A 17240-nucleotide genomic window follows, 5' to 3' on the forward strand; every position below is an offset into this window, starting at 1 on the left:
AAAGTGTGCACCTGAAGTTATCATGAGTATTCCAAGTGCTGGATAAGAACATTTTACTTATGATAGGAATGTAGATCTTCACAACCTTTGGAATTCTGAGTTTGGAAATCACATTAAAGCTTGTTGATGGGATATTGCCCCTTGTTCCTGTTCATACCACAGTGTTGCTCTAAGATTGCTTGAAGAGCACAGAAATGTTAGGTAAGTTGTCTAGAAGCGATGTGGAAGAAACTTGCTAATTTGCTGATAATGTCGAAAATGCTCTCAACAACAAAAAATTCCTATCGTTGTTTATTGGGTTGGGGGAAAACACACACATAGATTTTTAAATGATCATTTTATAATATTAGCTGTAATCTTAGTTACTGAACATCTATTGTTTTTAAAATATTATGCAAGAATTTATTATTATGAATAGATTTGCTCTTGTGTATTTTAGCTCTGAGCATGTTCTTTATCAAACTGACACTATACAAGAAAATTATTTCTGAAAATAATGCAGTAATAGAAATATAGACTCTGCCTCAGGACAAAAATAAAGAATATAAAGGGTGTGATGCAATTTTATTATTGATCTTTTAGGTCTTTGGGTAGAATTTGATAAGAAAAATAGAGTAATCTCTAGCTATAGACAACTGTTTAAAATTTTTTTTTAAAATAAACAGAAAAACAAGTTTTCTTGCCATTATAATTAATAGTCAGTCTTAATTTTATTAAAAAAGTGTAAACAAGAACATATGTTGTGTTTTGTAACATGGTTTTAAGTATTGTATTCTGTTTGCTTCCCTAATTTCAGTTCTTCTATGAATCACAGTTAAGTTTAGAAAACAATTGACAAATGCAAATGTAAGGAAAACAAAATGCAAGCAACCTTCCTATCTTTTCCTATGGTTCCCTAGCAATACAACTGCTACGACAGTCACAAATTATAATGTAAAGTGCTTTGAGCAGGCTTAATGCATTCCTCCATTCTTAAATAAAGCACCTTTCTTTTCACTGCGCTGTAAGATGAAGACATTCTCTTTTTTTTCAAGAAAAACTGAAAATAAGTTGCTCATTACTGTTCGAGTAATATATGTAATTTGAGAAAATTTATGGAAAAATGAAAAAAAAAAAAACAGCTACAAAGTATAGCTGCACTGTCAAAATGACTGTTAAACTGAGTATAATGATTACACATGGCTGGTGGTGAATTTGTTCCTAGGCTGTCTGAAAGCTAATGCAATAAGTCATTGCATTTAAAAATGTCTTTTGTGATTATAGACAACATGGTGACCTTCGTCAGTAATGTCTGCACTTGGAAAGCCTTACGCTGTGGCCCTATGAACCTTAGAATCAGACATCTCGCTCTAAAAGTAGAAGTGAAATATCACCCACTTTATTCTATGAATGAAGGTGGGTGAATACAATGATACATCACATGCATTGTGAAATATCTTTAAAATGGGCCAAGTTTGCTCTTAAATCACACAAAATGCAGTTATACATCTATTGTTTCCCTTCTCATGACTATCTGACTTTTGATTCATAGGAAATTCCTTGCAACCTTTGAGTAGATTTTAATGTCCTAGGCCAAACATATAAAAATGTAAATGATGGATTGTGCATATTTACTTTAATTGGACCTATATACTTCTGATCTGATTTATCCCTTTAAGGCCACGTAATTACATCAACATAACTGAAAAGGGTCAAACATTCATTCAAGCTATGCCATTGAAATGGCAGGTTATTTTTGCTTCCTTGAATTCTTTCTTAAAACAAAAGAAAGGCAAAATTCTGACATGAGGATTGGGATTTAAAGGGTCAGGAAAGTGTCAGGGAAGTGGTCAAAGCTTTGTAAATAAAAGAGATTGAACATAATATTATTTAAAATATAGAACTATTATGCATCTCATTTTAGAAGTGTCAATCCTAAAGATATACATATATAAATATGACTCATTAGCATTCCCTATTTCAGCATATTGCTTAGTCTGAACGCATTTCCTTGTGTTTTTCTGTCAGTTGTGTCCTGTTTGAATTGAATCTCACTAATTCATAAAGACATTTTCTTAGTAAGAAAAGGCTTTTCAACTCCAGCTTTCAGTAGTCACAGTAGCAAACTAACTACATATGTCTGCAATGACTACTCCAATTTCACTTAAATTAAAAAGGAAGATCATTCTTTTAGTACCATTATTAGAACATTTTGGTTCTGAGTTATTATTGGCCTCAATAATCAGTTTAATAAAAATTGTAATCATAGTCTTAAGGTATTAATAAGATTGCAAAGAAGAATTTGATATTTTGAGTGTAGTTGTTTTATCCATAAATAATCAGATTCTATCTCTGGATGTATTAGAGTCTCTTGTTTTCTGTGAATCACTGAAATATTAGTTTGCTTTTATGAAAACATACACAACTTGCATAGTAGCTAGTTGATTTAATTGAAGAGCAAATATATCCCAGATTGTGTTCATGGAATCATTTAACTTTCTGTAACAACAAGATCTTTTTTCCTGCTTTCTAATTTATAGACATTCACCTCTTTGTCAACATTTCCAACCTTATCTCCAGTAATAGTTTTACATAGGTGTATCTGTTTTTAAATGTAGATATATAAATCCATTTATGACAAGTTTCTTCTGGTCTTATCAATTTGTGGCCACAATTGTGTTCACATTTCTAATAACTCAGAATACACTGGCTTTTTCCCAGACATGCAACCAAACCACCAGAAGAGTCCTCTAACTTTTCTCCCAAATCACCATACAGATCAGACCTCTTCAGGAGAATCTAAAGCTTGCTGGACTTGAGTTCTGATCCCTGAAACCCACAGCACAGAGCTTCCACTCCATGGGGACCACCATGTCCCAAAGGCAATGCCAATTTTCCTGGGCATTCCTGTCCTGCTAATTCTATCAGTATGCCCAATCCCTGCTACCTCTGTCAGACACCACCACCAAGTCCTGCTGAGCTGTGCTGCTTCCACTCTCATTGTCCAAGAATGCTCTGCAGCAGACCCTGGTGACATAAGACAGATGTCCTGTGCCTTCCTTTCTGTATAATGTACCAAAATATAGATGTTTACACCTTAAAAACAGAGATTGCATCATTTTCTGTTAGTTTCTTCTCATGGGGTACCCCCTTCTCCTTTGACCCAAGCTTTTGTTTAGTAGGAATTTCTTATGTATCCTGAAGTGTTCATGCATATCTAAACTTATATGTAAATGTGTTAGGACCTACTGTACCCCATCATCTGTCTATTTATCTACCTGTCTGTCTATATATCTATCATAAATTTGTCAATTTATGTCCCTCCCAACCACCCTCCCTTCCCCCTTCCCTTCTTCTCCCTCTCTCTCTTCCCCATTCAACAACCCAGTTAGGTTTTTCTCCCTTCTTTCTTTGCTACTATTCTCAATCAATTCCGTTCTCTGATAGAGGAGATAAAAAGAAGTAGACAAACCAAAATTTGGTACAGTAGGATAGAAAATCTCAGAACATTATAACTTATGAACATCTTCAAACAGAATAATGTCTTCTGAGGATGCTTTAAATTGAGCCATTCTCTCTAATCTAATTATCTGCATACTGTTTCATAGCCAGTGGCTGGAAACGTATCATGGTTATTTGATTGGAATTGTGCTGGGCTTATGAAAAACAATAGAATAAACAGAAATAAATGAGAGCAAACAAACCCCATATGAAAAATCTTCTTAGATTATATTAGTTTTATTTGGCTTAGTATCTGAATTTCCTATATACAAGTTTACATAGTTCGAGTCTATGGTTTTTATTGCATCATTGTATCTACATTCAAGCGTCAGTGCATCACTGAAGACAGACTTGTATATGTTGTGTAACAATCATCATCTCAGCAGTTTAGCAGACTAAAGCTGTGTTTCCCACCCAAACTACATGCATCTCAGCCCAATGGGGCACTTTGCTTCATATTGTCCTCACCAGGGACATAGGCTGGCAGAGCTTCTATCACCTGAAACACCTCCAAACCCTGTGGTAGATAGGGAATTTAGCAAATTATGCACTGGCTCCTAACACTTATGCCTGGGAGCAGCCCAAGTAGCATACTCATGCCTGACCTCAAAGGCATGGAGAATTTATTGGAATACAAGAATATTTGTAAACAAGCCAATGATATCCATCATTGACCATTCCAGTCATTGAATATTCAGCCCATTTGTCTTCTGAGATTAAAGCTACATTTTCCCCATGCTCAAGGAATATGATAAAAAATTCCACTTAAGCAAACCAAAGTCTAATGATCCACAGTAATCCATACCAAGTCCATATGCAAGGACCTGTAAACTAAAATGACACAGTGTCTACCTTACTTGACAAAATGATTGGACAAGAACATGGTAATTGCAAAAAGAACCTTTCATTTTTGAAAAAGATAAGGGAAGACACAAGAGATGATAATTTGTAACAATGATAAGGAATAGGAAAATCATTCCATTGAGACCTGGTTTTAATCTTGGTTTTGCCCAGTCTTTTCTTTGGCCTGTGTCCCCATCTCTAGGAGAACCATCTTTCATTATCCTATTGATCACACTGCAGTTGACGTTGGGACATGCATTTCTTGGAGAAGCTGAGCAGCGTTTTCAAGCCCCTTTCTGTACAGGCAAATGGGGATTCAGGGATCATTTTAATTCTCAATTAATTGCATGTTCTTTTAATTAAGGCTCATGAGTTCAAGTTCTCTTTGTTAATATAATCATCTCACCCCAGTTGGATACCAATCCATTTGATTCCCACTCCTGTGCCAATAGTCATTCCCACAGATATCTTGTAAAAAATCTTTCTGCTTTTTATCCCATGCCTGTCTCATTTTCTCTTTCTATTACTATCACAACTAGATTGCATGTCTTTAGCCAATCTAGTTTCAGCATACCCTTATTCATTTTGCCAAAACCCATTTGTCCAACTGAAATATTGTTCTGGTGACTTTTTATTTTGCAATACCTTAATCTATTTAAATATGCAACAATAAATATGAAAGCTCACTTGATCCTTCCTGCAAAATTTAATTTTAATAGACTTTCACTACTTCTAGAATTTCTCCTTTTTCCCTTTGTTTAGCTGACAACATGGTCTTTAGCAATCTCCTATATTTGTGATATTGCTTTATCCCCTTTCATTCCTGCTTGAAAAGTGACCAACCTTTTTTCCCCTAAATTCGTCTTTGATTGTTTTCAGCACTCCAGGACTAAAAGTCTCCTCCCAGAACTACATGTCTCTTGGGTATGTGATGTGCCTCCTAGGTTAATTCTGGCAAAGGTTTTATCAATTTTTTTTTCCTCTGCTTAATGACTTATTATCTTTCTAGCCACCATCATCTGTTTTATCCTGCCACTTAACTGTGAAATCAATGTGAAACATTTTAGAAAATTTCTGTTAGAGGAGTGCTCACAGCTAGGAACCGATATGTGTATAAGTCAGTTTTTAAGCATAATCCAGTTTATCCTGGATTAAAAGAAAAAGCATCTCAGAGATTTAAACAGCAAAGTTTCATTCCTTGCTCTACTATTCATCTAATCCATTATGTGTTAAGGTGTGGCTCTGTTCCCTGTCATCTTCCCTTGTGGTTGTAGGATAAAGCATTGTTTGATGGAATGGCAGAGGGAAAGGTGATACAGGGAAGCATGCATTGGCTCTTACAGTTTTCATCTGGGAGTGACATATGTCTTGTCAAAATAAATAAGGACAACCCCAATGAGAACAGGTCTATTTATTCAGATTTTGCTATAGCAAGGGAGTCAGACACCATCTCTTGCACTTGGCCAAGACTCAACCAGCAGGGATGTAGGAAGTCTTTCTAGTGGAAAATGGGAAGACTTCAAGTATGCTGTCATTGGAGACTGATGGCATGGGGGAGCAGGAAGAGCTCCTTAGAAAAGGGTCATTCTAGTGGCAGGTTGTGAGAGTGTGTTTTTCTTGCTCCAGTTGCTCCTAATTTGGAGGAGGGGGCAAAAAAATTAGGGATGTTGGCAGTCATTGGATGAGTTCTGATTGTTCTGGGCCAATCACTGCAGAAGTTAGGATTTGGCTTCCTGGGCTGGTTGCTACAGAGGTTGTGGGTCGTGGCTCCATTTTCCTATGTGGTTTGACTATTGTTTGTTAGATATTCAGTCTCTCAATATCTTCTACTCATGTTTAGTGGTCAAAGTTACATGTCTTTACATGACTTTCTGGTGGAAAAGAACTTAAATATTGATTCATGTCTACTATAGTCAGTGATTAAGATTCAAGAATGGTTTTTAAATGCCACAATATATCTTTACAAAAACCCATAATGAAAGACAGTTCTGGCACAGTTACTTGCATATAAAACTTATGCAGAATTATTTCTTGGCAAAGTATATTTTTATCTCTTGTGCATATTTTTTGGTATAGTCACAGAGAAATTCCCATTTTATACTTAACAGTCAGTTGCTAGCAAACCTTCACAAGCAAAAATCTGAAAATATTTTGGTAAAAAATATGTATATACATAAAGTTACACAGACATGGGCGTATACAAACACACACATACATATACGTACATACACATACATACCCATGCACATATACATGCTTACATAAAACAAATCTCATTAGATCAAAGGAAGTTAACCATGTGGATGTTTCTAACTGTTATTCCATTGTGTCAACTCTCTAGTATCTAGGCCATTGGCCAGATAATCTGAAATAGAGTGCAGAAACACAGGCTAAAGGAAAGTAAAGCATTTTTAATGAATATATATTTCATTTAGCATAATGCAAACAGGGTCTTTACTAACATGAATCTATTGTCTTTGATAAACATAACACCCAGCGTCTATTTTTTATGTTTTATGTAGTTAATAACATATTCAATTTTCACCTGTAATTTTGCTATTTAACTAAACTATCCAGTTTATACCATAGAGCATATGATTTCACATAGCATTAAATTTACAGCAGATGGTTCAAAATTAAATGACAAAAGTCAAACTTTTCATTGTCAAATGATTCCTATTTTAATGAGAAATATTCATTTTTTTGTTTTTTATAAGTGTCCTGCTTATTTATTAATTTGTGGTAGAATGCCCACATAAAACATTATTACGAATATACAGCTGTGCAAAATGAGAGAGTACTCAAGTACAAATAGGAGACATGATTTTTTTTTTTAAATAAGTACTTAAACAATTGAAGCTCCTGCAAGCATTTGGCTTGAGAGTTCCTAGGTCTGGTAGCTTAGCTGCCTCACCCATGGCCCCACATTGATGGCCCCCAGTAATCAAAAGATGAATCTGCGGTGCCAATGTCCACTGTAATCACAATGACCTTTTCTAGAACTTTCCCTAGCCCTCTACAAATTTGATCTGCCTAGGTCAAAGCAATAGGAATGTCTTGAAGGTCAGTGGTCTGTAATGATTAAGTAATGGTTCTACATCATTCTCTTCATTCCCATTTCTAGTTAGACACACTTGGGCGATTTTCTTCAATTCACCATTCAGAACCAGCGCAAAGCTCTGAGAACATTGGACCATGTGCCCTTGAAGAAGTCTTTGCCACCTTCAAATGTGAAAATCTTCTTCCAGCAATTGACAGTCCCCCTACACATAATATCAGCTCAGTTGCGACCAGACTGCATCACCATCTGTCGCCTCAAGGTGTGGAAGGGGTGGGAAACCACACCAGGCACAGCTGTCACGGTCTGCACAATCATGCAGCACACCACAATGTGTGTATTCTTGGGGTCAGGCTGCATCCCTTTGGCTGTATCACACATGCCAAAATAGGCTGCCCTGGGGATGATGAAACCTTGCACACAGACATTGAAGTCCAGGTACAGGCCTCAGATACCATCAGACTGTGATTTGCACCAGACAGTCTCCCAGGCCTTCGAATTCTCTTTCTGCCCCAGATTTCCCAACATCAGCCACCAAACAGGTTCTGGAGAAATCCAGTGCATAGATGAAGCGAAGAGAAGTAGTTCCAGCTGCCACACAGGAGGCCAGGTTGCCAGCAAAATCCCTCTAGAACTGCCCCAAAGCACCTCTTTCACTTATCCTTAAAGGCAAAGTTGAGGGCTTGGGTGGGGAAGTAGCAGATGATGTTGACCAAGTTACCCTTCCAGAAGGAGAGAATGCTCTGCTCCTTGGGAAGGCAGACTGTTCAGTCCACGATGTCTTTGTATTATTTGTTAGAGGCTGTCTTTTGTTCAAAACTGGCATGTCATACCTGCAGCAGCAGCTTGGCCCATGGTCCTGGTAACATGTGTCTAATTCTATGCCAATGGCCCTACAAGAACAAATTATCCATTCCCCCCAATCACTGTAGACATGGAATATGGCCCACTGCCCAAGCTTGCAGCAGCTTTTCTGTCCCTCCACTGCCTCCCAAAGCCCCACATCGTCTCCTCTCAAAGAAGACACTGCATCTCTTTTGCTTTTTCTCCAGGGTCAGTCTGTCCTTAGAGTTCCAACTCCCTTAATGCTTTGTAACTCATAAGGTATGACTCCCAATTGAACAGAATAAGTGTCACCTGGAAAACCGATTAAAATGCAGACACTTGGGCCACAGATCTTAATCCAGTGAGCCTGCAAGGGGTCCTGGACATTTTTATCTGTACTTCTTCCTTAGGTAATTCCAGTGCAGATATTGTCAGACTTCAGCAGGAAAGCCAGGTAATGGGTTGATAATTTCAGTATGGGCAACAGCAACCCCATACTTTTTCTAAGATTTTGTTCTTTGATATTTGACTACCTATTAGACCTTTCTGTTTGGACATCCTACCACCATTTCAATCAAAACATCTCTACAATTTAACTCATCAAAAGTGTTATGTAACAGTGAACTCTCCTTCTTCTCTATAATTGCTTCAGAAACCCAAGCTCAAACTGACAACCCACTTACTTTCTTACTGCTGTGGCAATAAGCACAAAAATTGTAGGCAACTCAAATTTATGATATGCAACATGGAAACTCCAATCATCTTCAGGATTTTCTAGACACTTGCCGTGTCCATCCTTGTATCAAACCTCATTCTATTTCCTGCACTGTACTTCACATAATGTGGTATCCACATTCCTCTCACACAACGGGACTTTCCAGCCACGAGACTTTTGCAAGTAGGTTTTTTCTGCTTGGAGGCCTCTCTGCTCTGGCTTCGTGTGGTTCTTCTCATCCCTAGGGTCTCAACACAAGGGTTACCTCTGCCAAGAAACCTTTCCTGAATCTCTTTGGAAATGTGCCTCCACTCTCCACCCACACCACAGCCAGTGCGATCTCATCACCCCAGCATTTCCCTCAACATTGCTGGCACAATTTGTATTGATCTTCTTTTTTACTGACTTTCTGCCAGCGACTATGTGTAAGCACTTGAATCCAGGATCTTGTTTTGTTTTCTTTCCCTATATGCACAGTGCCTTTTATAATGTTGGGTATAGAGAAGGTGTTCTGTCAGCAATATTTGAATGACAAAAAACAAGGGAGAAAGGTGGGAGGGAGGGAGGAAGGAAGGAAGGAAAGATGCTTTCTCCTTTGCTTTCCATGCACATTCAATCATTAAATTCATCCTGCATCTTTAGCATCCCTCAAGTCCCTTTCCTTTCTCATTTTTTATCCTATCCTAACATTATCTGGTCCTTTAGCAGCTTTAGTGGCAAAATACTTTGTTCAGACATTGATTCATTTCGTTTTCCCTGTGCAATAACAGATTAAAAGAAATTGAGAGGTTTTTCTTCCAAATAACCAGGGCATTAATTTAGAATTTTGAGCTTCCTTGCACCAAGGTAGTTGATGGAATTAATATCTGCACCTTGTTTAAGACCTTCCAGAATGCCTCCATTGAGGGCTTTCCTGGCTAGGCCTGAGATTTCATTTCAACCTGGTTCATTCATCTCCTGGTGGAGATAAAGCCAAATTTAATACAAGTAAAAATATGGTGGTCAATATGCTTGAATGTCCTAGAGAAAACGTATGTATATTATCCTGTATTACTAAATCACTTTTTAGAAGGACCTATTTCTAGCAATTACGTTCTACACAGTTAACAAATTAACAACAGTTTTGCAGTGGCTAGGGCTTTCCTAAGACAGGAATACCAAGAGATGTCACAGAGGCTGCACGGGCCAGGAATATGCAATTGATGAGATGACAGCAGGCTGAGGAACTTTGGGAGACCCTTGGGCCTGGTTCTGCACACTTCTTCATATAGAAAATGGGGAATAAAAGCACTTACCCATAGGACTCTCATGAGAAGTTAGTGAGCTACCACATGAAAAGCGTTTAGGAAATGCTCTTAAATATTATTTATTATAAGTTAATTTAGCATTTGAGATTTTTCATATCTGGCCTTAACCAAGTTTCTTTGAAAGTTTTCCTAATTACTCTTATGCTACGTTGATCTCCTTCTCTCAATTTTGTGATTACTCACGATGCTAAATCATTTTTCCATTTTAAATGATGATTACTGGGTCAGGGAATGATGGCTCAGTGGCAGAGGTCTTGCCTGTCATGCTGAAAACCTGAGTTTGTTTCCCTGTGTCTTCCCACCTAAAAAAAAATGCAAATTATTACTTTCATTATAATTACAGGTGCCAATTATATGCTAATAAGTTATCCTTTTCTATGTCTCCTAAAGTCTTTTTATTATGACTTCATAATGTCATTGATTGGGGTTGATTATTTCTTGTATTTATTGTATTGCCAATTTTAATAAAGATAAGGGCCTGCACTAAATTGAGTTGGGTTTTGAATTTCTAGCTAAGAAGATTATCACATTCACATGCTCTCACCACCACCCTGTGCTGGGAAGTGCAATGGGATTTGGCAGGTGTACTGGACCCTTCCAGATAAATATGGATTTTACCCATCAATCAAAAATTAGCAAGTTGTTAATTATTAAAACAAATATTAAATTAGTAAATAAATAGCACATGCAAAATACTATTAAAATTATTTCAGATAACAAAGATAGTGATTTTAAACTGTTCTGTGGATGCATGCCTTTAAAATTCATTTTATTTTTGCTGTCATTTGGTAACTACACCACTGTCACTCTTTCAGAGACTCTATCAAGAAAATCATGATGGCATAAGAATTAGTTTTGCTAAATCCTTAATTTTTGCCTCCTAAATTTGTGTATATATTGACAAAGATGAGCTAAATCTATTTTTTTCGGTGAAATTCTTGCCCATATCTATCTAAGGTTTGATACGGTTATGATTTTTCCAACAAATGCAGCTTTTAAAAGATGATCTCATTTACTAATCTTAATAAAAATAAACACAAATGTAATTTGGGTGCTCCTTAACTGATTGTTTTCATTCTCTTAACTTATTTAGAAATGTTCTCTCTTTTTATTTAAAATCACGCTTCAGTGCAAGCTTGCTTTTGTATCTTTTCTCTTGATTTTTTAAATGAGTGAAGTGCACAGAGTGTGGGAGCATTTCAACAATCCCAAATCTAATTTTCTGTTTATTCAGTTTTCTTCCCTGTAAAATGGGGGTAATTTGATCTGCCCTGTCAAAGCATTATGCCTGTTGCAATGAACTGTCTGCCGCAGATCTATCATAATTTTTGATTGTCAATTTCAATCCAATCACTATCAATTAAATTAGCATTTAGAGGGGTGGTATTAAATGTTTGATAACCATGCAGTGGACACTTCTTGTAGATTATTGGCTATTTTGAAGAATACCTAATGATACTTAGAAATTCTGTGATGTTGTACATTTTTGTGCTAATAAATTGTCCTCTTTGAGCACTGCTGCCATACAAGCCACGCCTGAAGAGCACCAACTTTGATGTCTACCTGTGTTCCATTCTTCAGCTTTCAATTAAGTTCAATACATATTCAAGCAGAGTCTTGGTCCTTCACGCTGGACTCTACAGAGGAAACAGAGTGCTTCTTGACTTAAAGCAGGTTAAATTTTATTTGGGTATCGGATGGAGAATAAAAAGTGAACAAGCAGAAATTTCCTTCAATTTCATGTAATCCCATAACAGAGGTATCAGAGGCATAGAGAGAAGGGAACAGAGAGAGGCAGTATCCAACTCATCTAGGCTGGGGAGGAGAAAGGGAAAACGCTTTGGTGGGTAGCAATGAGAGCTTTTCAGACATTTCTATCAGCACATTTTACTTGGCAAGAGTCGGTGAAGGATTAATGAAGTGATTTTTTGGGGGGGGGAGGCGAGGCTAATGTAATAGATTTGAGGGGCTGTAAAATGTCTGCATTCATACAAGCAAAATGATTATTCTTTTGTCTCCTAGCAGGGTAACATTTTCCTATATGAAACAATTATAGCATAAACAGGCATCTCATCCAAGAAGCCATCATTAAAACAGAAATACGTGACCTTGAAAGTGCTAAACATCCCTGGTCGATGGGTAGCCCTTTCTTTTTAGTGTTCTTTCCACATTATTGTAGAATGGACTGCAAATCTGTGGAAAGACACCTCACGGTAGGTCAGTATCCACAAAATCAAGAAGATCAGCACAGAAAGCCTTGGGTGATTGATACATCACTTGACAGGCTGTGTGAACAGAACACACAATGGGTGGGTAAGTCAAAGAGAAGTGGGGCAGAGAACACAAAAGGAAGAAAGATGTTCCAAATGCACAACTCTATGGCTACAATACTACTTGAAATGTATGCCAGAGACCATCCCTGAAGCCCATACTCGCCTCATAACTGTTATGCAAAATTCAAATGTTCATGCAAAGGAACAACTTATGCGGAGGCGGACTGGCTAATATGTTCTAGTCACTCATATTTATGAATGTTCTTGCTGCTCCTTTAGAATGAGTTGATTTCAGTCTACTGAAAAGAATGGCAATTGTGCCAATTGCTAAGCTGAAAAAATAATAGATATTTCTTTGCAGTGTGCAGCAGTAGATAATAAAATCACCTTGAAACTGTGAAATTTAGCAAAAGAAAATTAATGGATGTTTTGCATGGAATAAGAACAATAAAACATCTCAGTTAGTCTTATTTCAGACAAAAGAGATCTATAGTACCAAAAAGATTGAGCTATACTGGGAATAAAGTAAATATTAAAATAAATATTAAACATTAAAAATAAAGCCTTTAAACAGGGTTTATGTTCTGCTTTACACTCCTCCCAATGGATGCCTAATGAGGAAAGGAAAGGAAAAGTAAGGAAAGGGAAAGGAACAGAAGGGAACAGAAGGGAAGGAAAGCAGGGAATGAAAAGGAAAGGAGAGGAAAAGAAGGTAGTATTGGTATAAAACCATCAATGGTTTTTCCACAATTATTTCTCAAGAGAAGTCAAGAGATGAGATTCAGTTTTCATTTTCCCCTAAAATGTCTTGCTAAGACCCACCATGAGGTATGCATAATTAAGAATGATTTGTACTTGTGGCAGATAGATTCAGTTGTCAACTTGGCCAGGTGAAGGCACCTAGTTCTGTTGCTATGGACATGAGCCAATGGTACGTGAACCTCATCTGTTGCTGATTACATCTGCAGTCGGCTTGGAGGTGTGCCTGCTGCAATGAATGCTGTTTTACTTAATTGGCTGGTGCTTAAATGAGAGAGCTCAATGTAGCACAGCCCAAGAAACCCAGCGTACCTCATCTCAGCACTCGCAGCTCAGCTCACGCCTTTGGAGATGAAGAAAGAAATCACCCTGGGGAAAGTTGTTGGAACCCAGAGGCCTGGAGAGAAGGCCAGCAGAGACCATCTCTGTGCCTTCCCATGTAAGAAAGAACCTCAGTGGAAAGTTGGCTGCCTTTCCTCTGAAGAACTAACAAAATAAATCCCCTTTTATTAAAAGCTAATCCATCTCTGGTGTGTTGCATTCTGACAGCTAGCAAACTAGATCAGTACTCTATCAAAATAAAGTAAATGTATTGACTTTAAACAAAATCTTCTCCAAGATTTCAGCAAGTTTCCAGGACTTGGGTTTACCTGAATGTCTAAGTATACACTAAGTCACATGAAAGAGTTCATCTGTTTTTAAAAGTTATAGCATTTTACATTCCTATCAGTGAACAATTAAGAATATCAGTTGCCATTTATCCTATCCAACATTTTTTTTAACTTTAGCCATTTTAGCATGAGGATATTCATATTATTTTGTAGTTTTAGTTTGCATTTCCATGATAATTAATGATGGTGAGCATCTTGTCATATCCGTATTGTTTATATATAGAGTCTGTTAAAATCATTTGCCTGTTTTTCTGAGCTTATATGATTGCCTCCTTTTAAATGTGTTGGGTTTTTTAAAAATATATTTTCTGTAGAAAACTTTGGTTGAATTTATGTTTTGCAGATATTTTAACTAGTTTGTGTGTTTTTAAATTCTTATCAATTTTTTTTTTGTGGTTTGTCCTTATTATGTCCTATGTAAGAAATCTTTGCCTACTATATGTTCATAAAAAAAAATTTCTCCTGTTTTGTTGTAGAAATTTTAGTTTAGATTTACCTTACAGTGTATGATCAATTATGAATGAATTTTGGCTTGAGGTGTGAAGTAAGAAATGAGGGTATCTTTTATTCTCATATAAATATAAAGTTTCCCAGCCCCATTTGTTGAGAAAATAAATGGTCTTTTCATAACTTGCCTTTGTGAATTATCAATTCCTCTTTGACCCTTTGTGCGAAGAATACTCTAAGGAAGGTACTGTATGCCCTATGACTTTCATTTGTTTTTCAACAATGTTTCAACTCTTCTATATGTTTCCATATACATTTTGATGTTTCTCATTTCTACAAAAATGAAGTGTGTTGGTATTTTTTGCCCATTTTTTGTTTATTAGAAAAATTGTGGAGTACAAAACCATAATGCATAAAATATAAGATTCCCATATGCCACCTTATTATTAACAATCTGCATCAATTTGAAATTCATCACCCTGATGATTTGAACATAGCACATGTACAATTGTGTTATAAACCATAGTCCATGTTTCAACTTAGGGTTCACTGTAGAGTGACAGCGATGGAATTTTAAAATTATTTTTGTTCAGTTATCATTTAAACAATCTAACATTTCCCCCCTCTAGTCACAGTCAGACATATATTTCAGCGCTGATATTCTCATTCACAGTGCCGTGCCACCATCACAACCCTCCATCACCAAAGCTCCCCATCATTCTGAACAGGAACCCAGTACGTTTAAAGTCCCAACTTCCCATTCCCTCCTCCTACCCTGTTCCATGGTAACCTTTATTCCAGATTCTGATTCTATGAGCTTGCTTATTCTAATTATTTCAAATCAGTGAGATCATCCACTATTAGGCCTTTTGAGGTGGGGCTTATTTCACTCAATATGTTGTACTCAAGTTTCATCTACATTGTTGCATGTATTAGGACTTAATTCTTTTTTATGGTTGAATAATATCCCATTGTATGTGTATACCACACTTTATTTATCCAATCATTAGTTGATGGACACTTGAGTTACTGCGTGGTTTGGTAATTTTGCATAATAATTCTATGAACATTGGTGTGCATATATCTGTTTCAGTCACTGCTTTTGTTTCTTTTATATATATATGTAGAATTGTGATTGCCAGTCATGTTGTAGTTTTATGCTTTACTTTCTGAGGAACCACAAAACTGTCATACATAGTGGCTGCACCATTTTACCTTGCCACTACAAATGAATAAGGATTTCTATTTATCTACATCATCTCCAGCATTTGTTATTTTCTTCCACAGAATTAGTTTGCCTTTTCACTCTTTGAAACACAAAGGTTTTTAATTTTGAAGAGTTCTTGCTTATCTATTTCTTCTTTCAATGCTTGTGCTTTGGGTGTAAAGTTTTAAGAAACCATTGCCTAACAAAAGATCTTGAAGAGCTTTCCCTACATTTTTCTTCTACAAGTTTTATAGTCTAGGTTCTTAAATTTAGGTCTTTGATCCATTTTGAATTAATTTTTGCATAAGGTGTGAGATTGGGGCCCTCTTTCATTCTTTTAGATACGTATATCCAGTTCTCCCAGCACTATTTATTAAAAAGACTATTCTTTCCCAGCTGAGTGTACCTGACATCCTTGTCAAAAATCAGTGATTGATGACAGAAACCCCCCTGGGAAGTGGTTCCAGGATATGAGTGAACAGAGAGGGACTTTTACATCATATATGGAGGATCTAGATGAAAAAGTGGAGCAATTATTATTGAGAGGATGGGGTGAATTTATGACTCACCTGGGTCAGGCTTCAATGCACAAGCCAGAATGGATGCCAAAGGAGTGGCATGCTCCCACACTCCTACCTCCGCAGCCAACTTAGGAGATCTCTTTGAGTTCTAACGCTGGAAATTCCCATGGGGAAACTGGTAAGCAGCTGACTTGGTTTACCTATGTACAGAGGCCTTGCTGCTGGTGCATAGTGCTTATTCCTGACCCCTGAGGCAGGACATAGTGGGCACCTTGTTTTGGCAGAGATTGGGTGACTCTACCCTCAGGAGGAGTGGGGCTAACACAGAGCACAACTGATCTGACAATTCACAAGCAAAAGACACTCCCTGGGTCCCACCACCTCTCACCTTTCTCCGTGAAAGACCAGACACTCATGGCATGCATGGGCTTAGAGGTGGGGAGAAGGGAATGAACTGCACTGCATTGCCAGGCACTTCCAACCTGGCTGTGGGTAGGGGAAGTAGAAACACTCAGTCCCACAGCCCAAGATCACTCCATGCAGGAGCCTGGGGACCAACAGACCCATCATGTGCACAAGTAGATTTTTTGCCAAGCACCGCCCCCCCCACCAGCCTTCGGGTTGTCAGCTTTCATTGTTCATGAGATCTGCGGCTTTGACTAGGTTTGTAGCTGGTCTCTATGATACTCAGCCCACTGATGCAATCTGGGAGATGTTTGCCTGAGAGAAAGAGGTGGCCCCAAAGTGCCATCTGCTGCAAAGATGCAGAAAATGCAGTCTGTTAAATTGCCTTTGGCCCCAGCTTTTAGCAGATCTTCAATTAGAGTTGCATTTCTTGCTTGAGGTTCTGGGCCTTGGTTTGGCAGGGAATTATTGACAAAACAAGTGCAAAAGGAGACCCTCAATGCAAACCCAAGCAACAACAAAATTTTAGCTGAGTGAGGCAAATAAACTTTCAAAATAACCTTACCAAGATAAGTAAATAACATGAAGTCAGTAGAAAATCACAAAGCACATGAAGATGCAAGAAGATATGGCCCACCCAAATTACCAAATTAAAACACCAGAGGGGACAGAATTTGGAACAAGTAATCAAAGATGCTCATACAAATCTCTTAAATATGTTCATTGGAT

The 17240-nt window shown here is 37.4% G+C and overlaps 1 pseudogene; it reads right to left on the reverse strand.

Annotated features, from left to right (window-relative positions):
• Positions 1-7361: 7361 nt before the first annotated feature.
• Positions 7362-8250, reverse strand: LOC143686750 (ADP/ATP translocase 3 pseudogene; annotated as a pseudogene).
• Between the last annotated feature and the right edge of the window lie 8990 nt (positions 8251-17240).

The sequence above is a fragment of the Tamandua tetradactyla genome, chromosome 6, assembly GCF_023851605.1.
Source record: "Tamandua tetradactyla isolate mTamTet1 chromosome 6, mTamTet1.pri, whole genome shotgun sequence".
NCBI lineage: Eukaryota > Metazoa > Chordata > Mammalia > Pilosa > Myrmecophagidae > Tamandua > Tamandua tetradactyla.